Here is a 12,966-nt window from a genome sequence, read left to right as displayed (position 1 = left end):
CTCTCACCTACCTAAGTTTCCAGTTCCAGTCACTCATCACCAAAGGCAGTTCTCACTGCTACCCACTTCTTATATTAAAAGAGCTATTCATGTTACCCATGGTTCCAGTCCAGCCGGCCTCCTGTGATTCCAGTTCATCACCTGAGACAGGTAACTCACTAGCACCAACTGTGACAGTATGTTCAAGCCTAATGATGGTGGCGGATCAAGCACCTAATTCTGGATCAAGTGCTTTCCGTAACCTAATCACTCTCTTGGATTCACAGGAGGCGGTACAGCATCAAGTACTACAGCTTCTGCAAATTCTGACTAACCGGCTAGATGATACCCAAATCTTACCTGAACCCCTAAGTACTTTCCATCAACTGCTGGAACAGCTACAGGCTCTACTCAGCAAAATCTTTCAGATCATTCCTGAATTTCTTAGAGCTACCTCTGTCTCAACTAAAAACTCTGTCTTGGAATCTCTAAGAACCAAAGATTCTTCCATGCCAAGTAAAATGAGACATCGAAGTTATCTGCGCTCCAAGCTCTCTGTGGCTGAACGCCAGCAGCGTAAAGGTTTACATCTCTGTTGCTATTGTGGAGCTTCTGACCACTTTATCAAAGGCTGTCCCCTTTGCAATTCCAGCAGTATAACAATGTGTCAATGTCTCAATGCCTGTTCCGGTCCCGTCCCGGATTCTGCCTGTTCCGGTCCAAGCCCGGATTCTGCATGTTCCAGTCCCAGCCCGGATTCTGCCTGTGCCGGTCCCATCCCGGTTTCTGCCTGTTCCGGTCTCGTCCTGGTTTCTGCCTGTTCCGGTCCCATCCCAGATTCTGACTGTTCCAGGTCTCGTACCAGTTTCTGCCTGTTCTGGTCCCATCCCGGATTCTGCCTGTTCCAGTCCCAGCCCAGATTCTGCCTGTTCCAGTAGGGGACTCCAGCTGGCAACCCCAGAATGGGCCTCCAGAGTCTCAACCCCATGAGGTCCTCAAGTCTTGTAACCCAAGAAGGGGTTTTGAGTCACTCACCCCAGGAGGAAGTCTCTGTCCTCACATCCCAAAAGGGGGGTTCATGTTCCATACCCCAAAAGGGAAAGTCGAGTCAGCTTCCCCAGAAGGGGATTTTGGGTCCCATACTCCAACAGGGAGTGCCAAATTCTGTACTCCAGGAGGGGACCTTAAGTCTCTCACCCCAGGAGAGGGTTACAAGAATTATGCCCCAGGAGGGGGTCTCAAGTCTCGCACCCAAGGAGGAGGTCTCAAGTCTCATACCCCAGGATGGGGTTTCTAGTGCTATTCCCCACTCCACGTAGCTACCCAGCTACCAGCATCTACCCACGGCTATCCAGCCGCTCGACGTAGCCACCCAGCTACCAACGTCTACCCACGGCTTCCCAAGCCACAACAAGTAGCTTCCACGCTACCATCCATCTGCAAACCCATCTACTAGTAACCCAACCAGCTCAGTTAGCCTTCCTGCCAGTCCCAGTCCGGTTCCTCCAAGTCCACTCACCTCATGGCTCATTAGCTGCACCAAGTAGCTTCCGTGCTACCATCCATCTGCAAGCTCATCTACTGGTACCCCGACCAGCTGAGTAAGCCTACCTGCCGGTCTCAGTCCATGCTAGCTTCCACACTACCAGCTCCTCCCACAGCTATCCAGCCACTCCACGTAGCCATCCTGCTACCAGCATCCACCCATGGCTATCCAGCCGCTCCACGTAGCCACCCAGCTACCAGCGTCTACCCACGGCTCCCAGGCCACTCCAAGTAGCTTCCACACTACCAGCTTCTCCACATGGCTCCCAGGCCGCACCAAGTAGCTTCCACACTACCATCTCTCACCTACGGCTCCCAGGCAGCTCCAAGTAGCTTCCACGCTACCATCTCTCACCTACGGCTCCCAAGCCGCTCCAAGTAGCTTCCACGCTACCAGCTTCTCCCACGGCTATCCAGCCGCTCCACGTAGCCATCCAGCTACCAGCATCCACCCACGGCTATCCAGCCGCTCCACGTAGCCACCCAGCTACCAGCATCTACCCACGGCTATCCAGCCGCTCCACGTAGCCACCCAGCTACCAACGTCTACCCACGGCTTCCCAAGCCACAACAAGTAGCTTCCACGCTACCATCCATCTGCAAACCCATCTACTAGTAACCCAACCAGCTCAGTTAGCCTTCCTGCCAGTCCCAGTCCAGTTCCTCCAAGTCCACTCACCTCACGGCTCATTAGCTGCACCAAGTAGCTTCCGTGCTACCATCCATCTGCAAGCTCATCTACTGGTACCCCGACCAGCTGAGTCAGCCTACCTGCCGGTCTCAGTCCATGCTAGCTTCCACACTACCAGCTCCTCCCACAGCTATCCAGCCACTCCACGTAGCCATCCTGCTACCAGCGTCCACCCACGGCTATCCAGCCGCTCCACGTAGCCACCCAGCTACCAGCGTCTACCCACGGCTCCCAGGCCACTCCAAGTAGCTTCCACACTACCAGCTTCTCCACATGGCTCCCAGGCCGCACCAAGTAGCTTCCACACTACCATCTCTCACCTACGGCTCCCAGGCAGCTCCAAGTAGCTTCCACGCTACCATCTCTCACCTACGGCTCCCAAGCCGCTCCAAGTAGCTTCCACGCTACCAGCTTCTCCCACGGCTATCCAGCCGCTCCACGTAGCCATCCAGCTACCAGCATCCACCCACGGCTATCCAGCCGCTCCACGTAGCCACCCAGCTACCAGCATCTACCCACGGCTATCCAGCCGCTCCACGTAGCCATCCAGCTACCAGAGTCTACCCACGGCTATCCAGCTGCTCCACGTAGCTACCCAGCTACCAGTGTCTACCCACGGCTATCCAGCCACTCCACGTAGCTACCCAGCTACCAGCATCTACCCACGGCTATCCAGCCGCTCCACGTAGCCACCCAGCTACCAACGTCTACCCATGGCTTCCTAAGCCACAACAAGTAGCTTCCAGGCTACCATCCATCTGCAAGCCCATCTACTAGTAACCTGACCAGCTCAGTCAGCCTTCCTGCCGGTCCCAGTCCGGTTCCTCCAAGTCCACTCACCTCACAGCTCATTAGCTGCACCAAGTAGCTTCCGTGCTACCATCCATCTGCAAGCTCATCTACTGGTACCTCGACCAGCTCAGTCAGCCTACCTGCCGGTCTCAGTCCGGTCCCTCCAAGTTCCTTCTGGTCTCACTCCCACCTTTCAAGTTTCCAGTTCCAGTCACTCATCACCAAAGGCAGTTCTCACTGCTACCCACTTCTTATATTAAAAGAGCTATTCATGTTACCCATGGTTAAAGTCCAGCCGGCCTCCAGTGATTCCAGTTCATCACCAGAGACAGGTAACTCACTAGCACCAACTGTGACAGCTTAGCTGGCATAGCAATAAAGTACTGTCATTGTAAATCATGTATATACTATATGTAACTAAATTTTTTTACTGCTATAGCCAATACTATAGCTAATAGATCTCAAAATAGTACAAGACATTGAACAAGCTGATTATGTTTCTGATATTTTGTTATTATAAATATTAACATTTAAGATAAATGAAAGCAGGGGCATTACACATGTTCTGCATATATTTAGGGATGTTTACTCATTAAAGTTGATGATGTGCAAAGCCTTTCACCACCTTCTGTATGAACTCTATTGAGAAAATTACCAGCAATGTACAGTAGGTTCAATTTACGTGCAAATATTTTACAGTTTTAACAATGTAACTGTTCATTCTCTAGATCTCTTTATACTGTATATGGCCATAGCATAATGGAATAGTGAAGGTAAGTATTTTTCTTAGCCATGCAATAAGCAACAATAAAAATACCCCCCCTTTTGCTACAATAACCATTATTAAGATAAATAGCGCCTGATCCACTGTAATGTGTTGAGTTAAATAATTGTTTTTCTAAACCTCCACAGTTTGTAATATCCAGGAATAAATTAATTGTATGTATACAAAAATCTGATGTGTTGAGTGAAATTACTGCCAAACCAAAATATTTAATTTTTTTTCGATAATTATACTGCCTTAAAAAAATAAATCATTTTGTTTTTGCAAGATATTCCCACCACTGTTTCACCAAATAATAAATGTTACTAATATGTCATGATTAGCAAACTAGTACTTTGAGATAATTCTAGATTAGTTACTGTATTTTATATAGATTAAAAAATTGTGATAAATTTAAGCAAGGTGAATAGATTTTACCATCAACTTCAGTCAGCATAAACTAATTTATAAATATAAAATTCAACAGAACAACACCCCAGTGCACCAAAATATTTTGCGTAGTTTAACAGGTTTTGCCAAACAATACGAAAAAAATAAAATAATTAAAAATCACAGACATGGTGGGAATCCATTTTTAGTTCAGCAAGAAAATATCTACAACATTTATATTGTTTTAAAATATGTCATGCTCCAGTATACAATTCTTGAAAATTTATTTTTTAACTTTCCATTTTTGTTTTTAATTTTTCCTCATTGTTCTTTAATAATTTATATTTTTGGTCTCAATTTTATTTGAGTTGATTTGTGCATTAATTTTCTGAAACCTACCTTCTCCATATTACAAATGACCTACCAAAGCTGAATGTTTTCTATCAATTGTATATAACTAAACCTGCCTCGATACTAGGAATTAAGTTATGTTAGTACCCTGCCAATGGCAATTAAATCATATAAAAGTGTGTTCAGGAGGCTTTGGACTTTAAATAATGTAATGCCATGTCTCAAAGTTACTCATCTGTCCTTCTTATGTCCAAATCAAGATGAGTAGCAGTCCATCATCCTTGTCTGAATTATAATTCCATTTCCATAAACGACAAAGTTCAGTCTCTTGTTATTAGTCAGTGACTTTGGATTTGTAAAAACAAGGTCATCCAAATTTTAGATTGCCTTGTAATATAAACAACACGGAACGTTATCAGCTGCAGCATGCGCCGGATGAGAACCATGATTGATAAACAGCTAAGAGATCTTTTGTACCCGTCACTACGGCATAGCCCCAACTATGAAATGTCCTCATCTTGCACTTGTCATTTAATATGTTATGCAATAAAATCCAAAACATCATATTATAGTTTTAACCCCTTCCTACCCACACATTTTCTAATTGCAAGCATTCATAATGTCAACACCTTAATTTAAACAGTTATGATGTTAACATTGTTTAAATGTCGACATGGAACATTTTGACATCTGCAGAATGTCATTTTCACAATGTCGAAATCGGAAATGTTGACATGTGAAATGCTGATAATCTGCAGGATGCCCACATTAGGGTTAGGCTGCGGGGTCAGGGTTTGGCTGCAAGGGGAGGTTTACGGCTAGGCTGCGGAAGGATGGTTCGGGTTAGTCTGCAGAGTTATGGATTGGGGTTAGGGCAAGGGTGGGCAATAAGAGGCCCCCCAGCTGTTGCAGAACTACACATTCCAGCATGCCCTGCCACAGTTTTTTCTAAGTGGGCATGCTAAAACAGTTATTGGCATTCTGGGATGTGTAGTTCAACAGCAGCTGTAGGGCCGTTTATTGCCCACCCCTGGGTTAGAGTAATCACCAACAGAGCCATTGGATCAGATGCCTGAACTCCCCATCAGTTGTCAATGCTGGACCCGGAAGACATTGCTGCACCGCCGGAGCTGCAGCGCAGGTAAGTCAGAGCCCCACCACCGGGAAACAATTGTTGTTGACATTCTACTCATGTGGACACGTCATCAGTGTCAAAATGATGAATGTGGACATTGTCAATGTCAACATACTAGACGTCATTTTCATGTTAACATGATGGTTGTTGATAAAACATGCAGAATCCTAACCCAGAGTCCTGGATAAAGGTATGTATTTTTGTTTTTACTTGGGAACAGGGCCAGAGATGGGGAAATATCTCCTTAGGGTGCAGCTGCCTCCCCTATGCATAGGAGCACATCATGCTCCTTCAGTTCTCCCCTCCTACCATGCTGCCAGCGATTCTGCTACTAACTACAGACCCAGCTGAAGGTCTCTAAAAACATCTGAGCACCCACTGTGGGACTTGCTATACCTTCAGTCTTGCTGATTAGATTCCTCGCTCCCTTAATCATGTGGTATCAGTGATTTATAAATCTCCTGTGTGAAAAACTATTTGTGTTGTGTTTTTTTAGATAATGTTGGGGTTTGCTTGGAATGATCCATCCACTGATGGAGTATTATTTTAGTGAAATGGGTGGAACTGTGCGGTAACTGGGGGGCAGCGTCCATGCGAACGCACGGATTTGATCCAAATCATGGGACTATTGTGGGCATGTAAGTAGGCTTCAGAGCGTGCAGACACAGATGGGATGCCTCTTTCTAAGTGATATTTTGCAATCTGCATGGAGTGGGTGCAAGTCCCATTTAAAAGTACTTGCCCAGTTGTGATGTCAGTGTCGGCGGTTCCTGTAATGGGTCACTCGGTGGGTGTCCTGTACACACCGGCAGATGTGCACAATATCTGCAATATATATTACATCTGCTGTGCTGCACAGCCACCATGAAATATCTGCGAACGAAGAAGTGTACACAAATGCCGACACACTTAGCAATATATCGTTTGTCGTCTGTGCAAACGATATCGCATAGTGTGTACCCAGCAGAGCCATAACATAAATGCGACCTGTGCCACCCACCCCCTTATGATGGCAGCACAGTACAAAGCTGACATGGAGTATCCTGAGGACCTCCAGATCAGCTGCACACACTGCAGGGTACCTGTCTGCAGAGTCTAAAGGGTGCTCCTGCCACAGCAGTGATCCTGTTTGCAAGGTGTCATTCCAGGTACCCAGCTAGCCATAAGCAAGGGCTCTGGGATGGCAATGGTGCGGCCCACAAAGCCTTGTGCTTTGTGCGGCGGCACCGGAATCACACCCCTTATTACGGCCCTGGTACCCAGCATAAGATACAAGCAGCAACAGTCCGTTGAGAACAGGTAGAAGACAGCAGGACAGTCTGCCAACTGTCCTGATTCTGTTGGGGCGAACCCAATTTTCGAATCACAGCAGTGTCGGACTGGGGCATGAAGAGCCCACCTGGGGAATGCAGTGGTTCGGGCCCATACCTAGGGTTGTGGCCAGTCCCCAGAGAGTGGTGTGGCCAGCCTCCACAGAGACTTGGCTAACCATTAGAGAGTGTATAGTCAGAACCACTTTAAAAATATATATAGTAAATACTTCTAGTGCATGCATGATAATGTACCAGACTAATAATAGCAATGCATTGTAGAAAATGCACTATAGTCCTGTGCAGTATAATGTAACATATGTATAATGTAATATTCAAGTGCACAATCTGGAACCTGAGTGCTAGAGGTGAAGGTGGGCCTTCAGGCAGTTGGGCCCACTGGTGGTTTCCCCTGTATTCCTGTGGGCCAGTCCTACCCTGAATCACAGTAACTGCTCTGTCAGGACATTGTCTTAATTGGAAGGATAGTTAGAAGGTATGTTCCAATTCAACCCTGCTCTGTTTATTATGGGGGATCTGTATGCATGAATACTGGGAGATCTGTCAGTCCCCAGTATTACAGGGCATGGCCAAATGTGTGAGGACATGGGGGTCTATTTTTTAAGCCTTGGATTGAGATAAAGTAGATGAAGATAAAGGGGTGTGGCATAAGAGAGACAGTAATTAGATAGACAATGTCTAGGTAGACACCAGATGTTAGAAAGACAATAGATCGACAGGGATAAAAGGTCAACACACTAAAGGTCTGTCAGGCCTTGGAATAATTTGTCCTCAGCTAAGGATACAGTTGCCGGGGGTCTTTGGTGAATTGGAGGTAGGAGGCGGGGTGGCAGGATATAAGTCTTCCTCATAAGCTACTCACAGATGTTGGCGAGACCTACTCCAAGGCACGGAATCTAATACACTTGATGGTGTATACCAGTGACCCCTCCAAGCAGGATATGGGTTTCGTTGCACCAAGTGAACAGGTCACGGCCCTTGGAGTAGGTATCTGGGAGTAGCAAGAAGTCAGGGACAAGATACGAATGTACTGAAGGAACTAGATGCCAAATGGCAAAGAATACTGCTAGAGTGGTTAAGTCGCTGAATAGCGATGTATAACAGTGTGGGGATTTTGACAATGTGTAAGAGAGGTTCCATGGTGGCTGGGTTTCAGACACTGAATAGCGATGTTAACTGGTAAGGTATCCAGGCACTTAATAGCAATGTTTAGCTGGTAAGGTATCCAAATGCTGAATGATGATGTTTACTGGTAAGGTATCCAGATGCTGAACAGCGATGTAGCACGAAGGTTGCAACTAAGTAGAGAACACTAAGGAGTAGTGTTGAGCCTAGGATGCAGTCTCAGGAAATGAACAGTAGAGTAGCAAGTTGCACAGGCAACTTCCTGTTCCAAGAGTCAAACCAAAATACCCTTAGGTAACTGGTCATTGGTCGAATGAGACAACCGACAAACCGCAGTCTGCCTGTGGAGGATACTAGTCAGATGACACGATCCAACATGGTGGCGCCCATGGCCATGCCAGTGGCAACCAAGACTCGCACATGAGGATTCTAGCAGACCCTGGGGAGAATACTCAGCCACTACCGGTTCCCAGGCCTGACACCCACACGCCTCGGAGCACGCAGACCCCGAGCACGCAGACCCCAGCATAGGGGTGAGTAGCTGCCGATCCCAGGCCCTATCCTGACAGTACACCCCCTTTCAGAATGGACTATGGACACCGAGATGGCTTGTTGGGAAATTTTCTATGGAAGGAGCGAATGAGCTGAGGAGTACAGACATCCAAGGCTTTGACCCAAGAGCATTCTTCGGGGCCATGACCCTTCCCATCAATCAAATATTGGAGCTATCCCAAATAAATATGAGAATGCAGAATCTGTTTAACTTCAAATTTGACTCCACATTGAGTGTGAACCTGTGGAGTTTTGGGTGGAAATTATTGAAACCGATTAAGAAACAAAGGACAAAGCAGTGAGATATGAAAGGATTTAGATAACTTTAAGTTTGGAGGCAAGTTCAATTGATAAGCAACTGGATTTATGACTTTCAAAATTTGATAAGGCTCAATGAACTGTGGAGCAAATTTCATGCTTGGCATATTCATCCGAATGTTTTCTGTAGATAACCAGACTTTGTCCCCCGGTTTCAACAAAGGAATGGCCATACGCTTCCGGTCAGCAACTTCTTGTATTTACAAGAGGTTTTTTCAAGGAAGCATGAACTATGATTCGAGAAGTTTTGTAACTGCTGGAACTTCTAATGGAGACCTTAAAATTCCGGTACCTTGGGATGTCTATCGAACACTGTGAAGAACAGTGTAGAATTAGTAGAAGTATGGTATCAGAAATTATGGGCAAATTCTGCCCACGGTAGAAGATCCAGCCAATTATCCTGAGAAGAGGACACAAATAACCTTATGAAGGTTTCCAGCTCTTGATTCACCTGTTCAGTTTGCCCATTGGACTGAGGGTGGTATGCAGAGGGGAATCTCAGCTTGATTCCACATGAGAAACACAATGTTTGCCAAAATTTAGCCACAAACTGCACTCCCCTTTCGGACACAATTTCAGATGTTAGACCTTGCAGAAGAAAAATCTCTCGAATAAAAATTTGGCTAGTTGAGGTGCTGAAGGCAAACCAAGGAATGGAATAAAATGAGCCTTTTTGGTAGAAGTGGTCCACGACCACCCAAATAGTATTGTAACCTTGGTAGAGAGGCAGGTCAGTGCCAAAATCCATGGTGTCATGGGACCATGGTCTAGTAGGAAGAGGTTGAAGAAGTCCCAACATTTTCCTTTGAGGAGTCTTATGCTGGGTACATTTGACACATGAAGTGACAAACTCCTTTAAATATTTAGCCATGGTTGGCCACAAGTAAGCACGTTTTAGAAAATTTAGAATTTTTAAAACATTGGAGTGCCCAGAGAACAGAGAAGCATCAGCCCACGTAATCAGCTGTTTTCGGAGATCAGGAACCACAAAGATTTTGGGGTGGAGTGTCTATTTGGGTTTGAGCAAACACCGAAGGAAGGAGTATGGTTTGTGACTCAGAGCAATCTTCATTTTCCTCGACACATACAAATGCTGCCAGGAACATTCTTGCTAAGATTACCAGGACGAAGTACAACTGTGAAGTCAAGACGAGAAAAGAAAAGTGATCATCTAGCCTGCCTGGGATTGAGTCTTAGGGCAGTTTTTAAATATATAAGATTTTTGTGGTCGGAAATTATGGTAACTGGACATTCAGCTCCCTCTAGAAGATGTCTCCAGTCCTCCAAGGCTAGCTTCATTGCTAAGAGCTCCTGGTCCCCGATGGTGTAGTTTCTCTCCACAGGAGAGAATTTGCGTGAGAAGAATCCGCAAGGATGGTTTTCGGCCATCTGTAGTCACTTGAGACAAAATTGCCCCTACTCCAACAGAGGAGGCGTCAACTTCTACTGTAAATGGTCTTTTTAAATCTGGTTGATTGAGGATGGGAGCCAATACGAAAGCCTCCTTGAATGTTTGGTGGGCTAACACTGCTGGAGGAGGCCAAAGAGTGGGGTTGGCACCCTTTTTAGTGAGAGTGTTTAGAAGGCTAACACTGCTGGAGGAGGCCAAAGAGTGGGGTTGGCACCCTTTTTAGTGAGAGTGTTTGGAAGGCTAACACTGCTGGAGGAGGCCAGAGAGTGGGGTTGGCACCCTTTTTAGTGAGAGCAGTGATGGTAGAAAAATTGTGGATAAATCTTCTACAACAATTTGAAAAAAACAAAAATCGTTGAATTCCCTTCAAATAACTTGGCTGGGGCCATTCCCTGATGGCATTCAATTTTTCAAAATCCATTTGTAAAGGTTCTCCCAAAATAATATGACCGAGGAAAGGTACAGAAGATCTTTCAAAGAGGCATTTTGAGATTTTTCCATATAATTTATGTTTTCGGACCCGTAAAAAGAACTTTCTTGACGTGAAAACGATGAGACTTGAAATCTTTGGAAAAAATTAGGATGTCAAAGTATACAACAACAAAAAGATAAATAATGTCTTGAAAAATTTTGTTGACATACCCCTGAAAGACTGCTGGAGCGTTACTCAACCCAAAAAGTATTACCCATAGTGTCCATCCCTGGTGTTGAAGGCAGTTTTCCACTCATCTCTTTCGCGTATTCGAATGAGGTTATACACTCCCTTAATGTCAAGTTTCGTAAAGATGGTGGCTCCTCGTACCTTGTCGAACAATTCTTAAATGAGGGGAAGAGGGTATTGATTTTTGATAGTGATGTCGTGGAGGCCTCTATAGTCTATGCAGGGTCTGAGACCCCCATCTTTTTTTTTTGACAAAGAAGAATCCGGGCCCAGCTGGAGAGGTAGATGGTCTTATAAAACCCTTGGCCAGATTTTCCCTTATGTAAGTTGTTTCTGGAACAGAAAGAGGGTAGATGCAGCCATGAGGTGGCATTTTTTCAGGCACTAGATATATACTGCAGTTCCATTTGCAGTGGGGAGGTAACTTGTCTGCTGCCTTCTCACAAAATACATCTGCAAAATCACGGTATGGTTCAGGTAGTAGCTCAGAACCTAAGTCAAGTGTCTCACAGATTTCAATTATTGGGTGCAGCTTGGAATGGCTCGTACAGGAAGAACTTTAGGAATGAATTTGTTATGACAGTTAGTTCCCCATGCTAACACATGCATGTTGGTCCAGTCCAAAGTTGTATTATGGATTTTCAAACATGGTAGGCCCAAAACTAGATTGTGAGTATCACTGGGTAAAACGAAGAACTCAGTGACTTCCTGATGGAGGGCACCTATGCGGAGAACTATAGGCACAGATTTGAAAGATATGATTCCAGCCTGAAGGGTATTTCCGTCAACACCAGACAAAAATAAATTACACTGAAGAGGTACAGTAGGAATGTGCCCCTCATTGATGATAGATTTAGAAATAAAATTCTCAGCTGCTCTTAAATCAACTAAAGCTAGAAGGTCTTTAGAACGAGAATCCACTGAGAGACCGGAAGGAGAGGGTCTATTAAATGAGAAGATTTGGACACAACCCTTAACCATACTCCTCTATCAATGGTTAAGGCTTCTTGTTTCCCGGCAGCAGGGGAACATGATTTCAGAAAGTGACATGGCCCAGAACACTAGGCAGAGTTGGTTACGCATCCGGCGACTCTGTTCAGTGGGGGTCAACCAAGACCTTTTGACTTGCATGGGCTCATCCTGATGAGAAAAAGAAGGGCCCCGAGTGGTTGAAGGAGTGGCAGGCCGGGCTGATGTATGGACTTCACGCCCCAACTGGCTTGTCTTTCACGATGCCGCAAATCAATTTTGATACATAGAGAAATAAGATCATCCAGTGTCTCAGGCAGATCTCTAATAGCTAGCTTGTCCTTCATCCTTTCAGACAAAGTAAACCATGCAAGAAGGCTGCTCTGAGAGCTGCATCGTTTCATTGTACTTCAGCTGCAGTTGTCTGAAATGACTCTATGTATTGGCCTACAGAACGAGAACCCTGTCGAAGTTGTAGAAGATCTGAAGAGGCCGAAATTGATCTTCCAGGTTCATTGAATATCCGCTTGAAAGCTTTAATAGATTAGTTGTAGTTGGACACCAAGGGATCTGCCCTCTCCCATACTGGAGGCACCCATTCCAGTGCGGCACCAGTAAACAAAGAAATAATGTATGCAATTCTAGACCTCTAGGTGGGTAAATTCTGCGGCAAGCACTCAAAGTGAATTTCGCTTTGGTTGATAAAACCTCTACAATTCTTAGGGTTGCTATTGAAGCGATTAGGGTGGACCAGCTGAAGACGAGATTTGGGGAGCACCGGTACTACTGAAGGATTAGTAGGAGAAGCTTGAGGAGGAATCAAAGTGGGGAGCAAGGTTTGAATAGAAGAAAGTTGATGAGAGACATCCTGAAGATGTTGTCCCATATGTTGCTGGATTGTCTCTTGAGGCTCCAAACAAGTCAATAAATTCTGGAGGATTCCTTCACTTTGA

The sequence above is a fragment of the Taudactylus pleione genome, unplaced genomic scaffold, assembly GCF_031769625.1.
Source record: "Taudactylus pleione unplaced genomic scaffold, aTauple2 ptg000092l, whole genome shotgun sequence".
Lineage (NCBI taxonomy): Eukaryota > Metazoa > Chordata > Amphibia > Anura > Myobatrachidae > Taudactylus > Taudactylus pleione.
This window is presented reverse-complemented; position numbering follows the sequence as displayed.